Here is a 6,310-nt window from a genome sequence, read left to right on the forward strand (position 1 = left end):
GGCCTAAGGCTTCCTAGAAGCTTAAGAAGACTACTACTTTATCTACTTTTGATTGAAATAAAAACACTAATTTAGACTCTCACACAACTTGACTCGACCAAACTAGATCCAAAAACTCACACGAGCGACGATCTCCCCCTCCCTCCCCCCAAACGCTTAAAATCTATGACGTCCTCGTCGTAACCATATGAAGTACAAAGGGAAAGATGCTCGTAAACTCACTAGTGATGCTGCCCGCACTGCTTGCACATGGGATGGTTGCTGCTTCCTTCGCCATGAGCTCTATTCTTCCTCATGTTGCCGCACATCCCGAAGAGCTTCCTCACATTCCTCTGCAAGAACTTGAAGTCATCCTCTTGACGACGATCATTATCTTCTGCCTTTTGATCCAGAGCTTGCAAGGCTTGCATGATGTCATCAATGGCGTCAAAGAAGTAGTGTATGTTCTTCCTAAAAGCTGTGCAACACGTACGATCATGCTCCTCCGGTTCTGGCATGTCGTCTTCTAGATCCTTCTCTTTGCCCTTGTCTTAACGACAGTCCTCTTGCTCCTTGGTTTTCTTCATCTCGTCAGCCCAATCCTAGTACGTGTTGGCATCTTCTTCGTCATCATGGCCTGCAGCACCCTACAAACCAGGGCTCCTGTCATCCTCCCAATCGCTATCACCTCCATAGTCAGCTGGCACGTACTCGGGCGTCTTCTCTATGTAGCTCTTGCGCTTCATCCCGAGGAGCCTTGCTGAACGCCTTGTGGGAGCAATGACGACCTCCACCTTCTTCTTGGACGCTTCACCTTCACTCGAGAGGATGATCAACTTACAATCTGCAAGCTTTCCAGAGGGCGCCTTGCCTCCAACACTGATGCGAGCATTACCAGCGGTCCTTGGTAGAGTTTTGGGACACCACTTGCACCTCTTGGCTTCCATGTGAAGGGCGATGCCCGCGGCCAAGGGAGGGGGTGGTGCCAATCGGCTAGGGGAGGTTAGGTCGATCGGCCTGGCCTCCTCCTTCGCCGCCTGCTGCCCTCTCTCATCTCCTGAGCTCCTGGAAGTCGCCATAGCACCTTTTTTCTAGTTTGGTGGATCTGAATTGCATGTGTGATGCGAAACTCGACCTCCAATTAGCCTCATTATATATTTTTAAAGTCTTGGCAAAGGATCCACAAATTTCCAAAAACTTTCTCGCACCTTCCCACAAAAATTCACTTCCATATTCTGTTGTTAACAAAGATGGGAAAGGGGGAACCAAATCAGAGGCGAAAACCTCCCAGGCCAATCAGCTTGGGGGCTATTGGGCCAATCGGCCCAGGGGGTTTTCAGCCCCTCTGCCTCCCAAATTTCCTTGGCAGCACGTACATCTAAAAATATATTTAATTTTTTTAGTCCTACACAAAATTCGAAAGAAAATAACAGAATTTAAGATAGAGTATGTACAAGGTACCTGTTTTAGTGTTGTCAGGCTTGACGTGGTCATTCTTCCTCCATGCTATAGATGTCAACATAATTGATAGGCATGACGCCAGGTTCCAAGAATACCTTTAGCCGCTGTCCATTCACAATATATTGATCTCCTTTGACGTCCATGATTGTTACTGCTCCAGTAGGTGACACATAATGAACCATGTATGGTCTGTCCCACTTGCTCATCAATTTTCCTTTATCAAAGAGTTTAAATTTGGAGTTGAACAATAACACTTTATCCCCTTCTTTGAATTCCTTCTTCTGAAGCCTTTTATCAAACCATCTCTTGATTCTTTCCTTGTAAATGCTTGCATTGTGGTAAGCTTTAAGCCTTATCTCTTCCAATTCACTTATTTGGATCCTTCTTTTTACTCTCGCAGCATCAACATCAAGATTCATCTCTTTTATGGCTGATAAGCTTTATGTTCAAGTTCAACGGGAAGATGACATGCTTTTCCATAGATGAATTGATGCGCGGTCATACCTATAGGTGTTTTATGAGCTGTCCTATATGCCCATAATGCTCCATCTAGTTTCTTTGACCAACCCTTCCGTCCTTTGACTATGGTCTTTTTCAATATATCTTTGAGGTGCTTGCTCGAAGTTTCTACTTGGCCATTTGTTTGACGATGATAACTTGTAGAGACTCTATGTTCAACCCCCAATTTCTTCAAACATTTGCCAAAATCTTTTCCTGTGAAATGCGACCTCCATCGCTTATCAATATTCTCGGCACTCCATACCTAGGAAATCATCATCTTGATCATGTGAATTGATTCCTCTATTGATGCCTTCTAACATGGGATAGCTTCTACCCATTTAGACGCATAATCAACCATAACCAAGATGTGCTCCTAGCCATGTGAATTTAAGAATGGTCCCATGAAGTCTATACCCCAAACATAGAATAGATCCACTTGCAAATTATGGTTCAAAGGCATAGAATTTCTAGATCAAATATTTCCTGTTCTTTGGCATTCTGAGCAAGTAGCAACGAACCTCTTTGCATCTTCATGCATCTCTGGACAATAAAATATGCTTGCCCATACTTTTGCATCAGTTCTGAAGTATCCATAATGTCCTCCATATTCTAATGAATGGCATTTTCTAAGCACCGCGTCTCTTTCTTCTCTAGGAATGCATCTTCTCAATACTCCGTCTGCTCCAAAACTATATAGAAAAACTGTAGACCAATAGTATTTCTTACTTTCAGCAATAACTTTTCTTCTTTCATTCCTATCCAAGTGATGCAAAGGTGCCCTTTTGATTATCTGATGATGTCATGCATCCAATCATCCTTATCAAGTATTCTGTATAAGTGGTCATCTCTCCTTCGATCTTCAATCGGCTCCTTCCCATCATCTTGTTGGTACATCATTGACAAGTGGTCAGCTACCACATTTTTTGACCCCTTTTTATCTCTAATTTTCACATCAAACTCTTGTAGTAACAATATCCAACGAATCAGATATGGTTTAGCATCTTTCTTAGACAAAAGATATTTTATTGCAGCATGGTTGGTATACACAATCACTTTAGAATTCACAATATATGATCTGAATTTTTCAAAAGCAAATACTACGGCAAGCAATTCCTTCTTTGTAGTTGCATAATTTATTTGAGCCTCATTTAAAATCTTGCTAGCATAGTAAATTGCATGTACCTTCCCTTCTTTTCTTTGTCCAAGGACTGCTCCAACAGTGAAATCACTCGCATCGCATATTATCTCGAAAGGTATATTCCAATCCGGAGGTTGAATGATGGGTGCACTGATAAGTGATTGTTTTAAAGTTATGAAAGCATGGAGACAGTCTTCATTAAATTCAAGCTCACATCTTTCTGCAGAAGTTGTGTTAATGGTTTTGTTCGAGAAATCCTTAAAAAATCTTCTGTAGAATCCGGCGTGTCTGAGAAAGCTCCTCAATGACTTGATGTCTGCTGGAGGATGTAACTTTTCCATAGTTTCAATCTTCGCTTTATCAACTTCTATCCCCCTCTCTGAGATGACATGCCCCAGCACTATTCCTTGCTTCACCATAAAGTGGCACTTCTCCCAATTTAGGACTAAATCAACTTCTCCACATCGTTTAAGAACTTTACCAATATTCTCCAAGCAATTATCAAAATTAGTGTCGTGTACTGAGAAGTCATCCATAAATACCTCCATAATGTTTTCAATAAAATCTGACAATATAGCCATCATACAGCTCTGAAATGATGCGGGCGCATTGCATAGACCAAAAGGCATTCTTCTATAAGAGAAAGTTCCGTAGGAACATGTGAACGTGGTCTTATGTTGATCATCCGGATGTATAGGAATTTGAAAGAATCCAGAGTATCCATCAAGATAGCAAAAGTGAGAATGTTTTGCTAACCTTTCAAGCATTTCATCAATGAAAGGCAAAGGGAAGTGATCCTTCCTAGTTGCCTTGTTCAACTTCCGATAGTCAATACACATCCTCCATCCAGTCACTGTCCTCTGGGGAATTAGCTCATTCTTCTCATTTGTCACAACAGTCAATCCTCCTTTCTTTGGCACGCAATGCACTGGGCTCACCCATTCACTGTGTGGTACTAGATAGATTATTCCAGCATTAAGCAATTTGATCACCTCCTTCTTTACTACATCACGCATAGCATGGCTCAATCTTCTCTGGTTCTCCACAACTGGTTTGTATTGATCTTCTGATTGTATTCGATGAGTGCAGAAAGCTAGACTGATTCCTTTCAAGTTTTTGATTGTATATCCAATCACTTTTTGATGTTTCCTTAATAAATTCAGCAGCTTCTCAGTTTCTTTCTTACTCAACTCGTCGCTGACAATGACTGGATATGTCTTGTTGTTCCCCAAATACTCATATTTTAATCCCTTGGGTAATGGCTTCTGCTCAACATCTGGTGCTTTAGGCTCTTGTTGATCTAAATCACCAATGTCTTCAAATTTTTCTGCTTCTAAAGTTCCATATTGCAGTGATAATGCTTCGGTTGCTTCTCTCAGTTCATCATCCTGATTATCCTCATTGTTTTCCATTGCTCTTGGTAGAGGATCCCTGAAATTTTCAGCAAACCATACACTTTCTACTTCCTCATTATCAGGAAGTAGAGGCAGGATTTGTCGAGAAGCAAGCAGAAAATTATAAGTGTATTTAGCACCGTCGAGATTAATCATTACTTTTCCCTTCCCAGCATCAAGCACAGCATTAACCAACTTAAGAAAAGGTTTACCAAGGATAATATCATCAAGTTCATCATGGCAAGCATCAATAACAAAGAAGTTGGTTGGTATAACTTTTCCCGAGATAGCAACATCTAGATCTCTAAGCACACCTAGAGGTTTGGTTGTTCTACCATCTCCCATGATTAAATTTATCGGGGTTGGAGCAAGCTGTAAAGTTTTACGATAAAGCTCATGATAAAGTTTCGAAGACATAACACTTACATGTGCTCCAATATCGCAAAGCGCTTTGTAGATGATCTCCCCATTAATCATGCGATTGATATGTGGTGTAGGCAAAGATTCTCCTTCATCTTGATTAGCCCCAATCACGTATACATTTCCCAGTCTAGCAAATAGTGATGCCTCCGCCTTCACTCCCATGATTCTCTTCACCTCGGTGACATAGTCAGGGTCTACTTCTTCTTCACTAAAGAGTTTTAGAATTATCTCTCCAGTTGCATCCTTGTCAAGCACATAGCTAGTGTTTCTCTCCGATGGAAAATATGTCTCAACAGCTCTAGCCGACCCCTTTTGATTTGGATATGGTCTATGCCTATTAAATATTTCACTGAAGTCAATAGGAATCCAATCCATTTGTTCAAACTCTCGAAAGGGCTTCGCATTCGCTAGGCTTTGAGCTTCTGATGTTTTCTTGTTCATCATATTTGATGCACCAAGTAGGTTCCTCTTTTATGTGTGCCGGTTCTTCTTCTTTTTGCACCACATGTTCTTCTTTTGTTTCCTCCTGGAGTTCTTTTCTGAAAATTCTAGCAACCTTACATTCTTGATTTTCTTGCTCCTGTGCTCTAGATTGATAACTATCCCATTCTCTGTTTATGGCTGCTCCTTTGCTGATCTTCTGTAACAATTGAGTGGCACGCCTCCCTGAGTGTTTTCTTCATAAGATCTCCTCCTGCACACATTTGAAAAAAACTCCCAGCATTTTTGAGTTAGTGAAAAATAGAATGTATGCAACAACACATCACCTGAGAATCCAAGCTTAGGTCCTTGTTCGAGTAGTCTGTTAAATCTATTCCAAGCTTGATCTATTCCTTCACCTTCTCCTTGCACGAATATGATCACTTCCTTCCGAAGGTTTTAAACTTTGCTCATAGAGAAAAATCTCTCACACAACTTTATCATTAGTACCTCTCAATTACCCTTCGCATCGAAAGAAGCTTCTGCATACCATCGTTTTGCTTCACCTGCAAGTGAAAATGGGAACAAATTCCACCTGAACCAAGCTGGTGGAATTTCCTCTTGTTGTAGCGTGTTGCAAAGCATCGTGAATCGCTCAATGTATCTATATAGATTATCAGTCTCCACTCGTTGGAAAGGATTGCTCTTAGTCATGTCAATTATTCCTTTATTCAGATCGTACTCCATGGCTGCAAGCATTGAGTTGGATTTCTTCATGTCGAATTGATTGGTTAATGGAATCGCATAATTCCTCAGTGACTTTTCTCCTTCCTCCTTATAGTGATTGATCAGAGCCATCTAGACACCAAAAACAAAAATAAATATTTTCTTTTCTAGAGAAAAGTTAGATGTTAGAGGTTAACAAAAATTAATACAAAGTTAAACGTAGCAAAACTGACTTGTTCCCCAGCAACGGTGCCAGAAAAGCTTGTTG

General features: G+C 40.9%; 1 pseudogene; it reads right to left on the reverse strand.

Moving 5' to 3' along the window:
- Window positions 1–1,469: 1,469 nt before the first annotated feature.
- LOC105913971 lies at window positions 1,470–6,063 on the reverse strand (annotated as a pseudogene).
- Between the last annotated feature and the right edge of the window lie 247 nt (window positions 6,064–6,310).

The sequence above is a fragment of the Setaria italica genome, chromosome III, assembly GCF_000263155.2.
Source record: "Setaria italica strain Yugu1 chromosome III, Setaria_italica_v2.0, whole genome shotgun sequence".
NCBI classification, from domain to species: Eukaryota; Viridiplantae; Streptophyta; class Magnoliopsida; order Poales; family Poaceae; genus Setaria; species Setaria italica.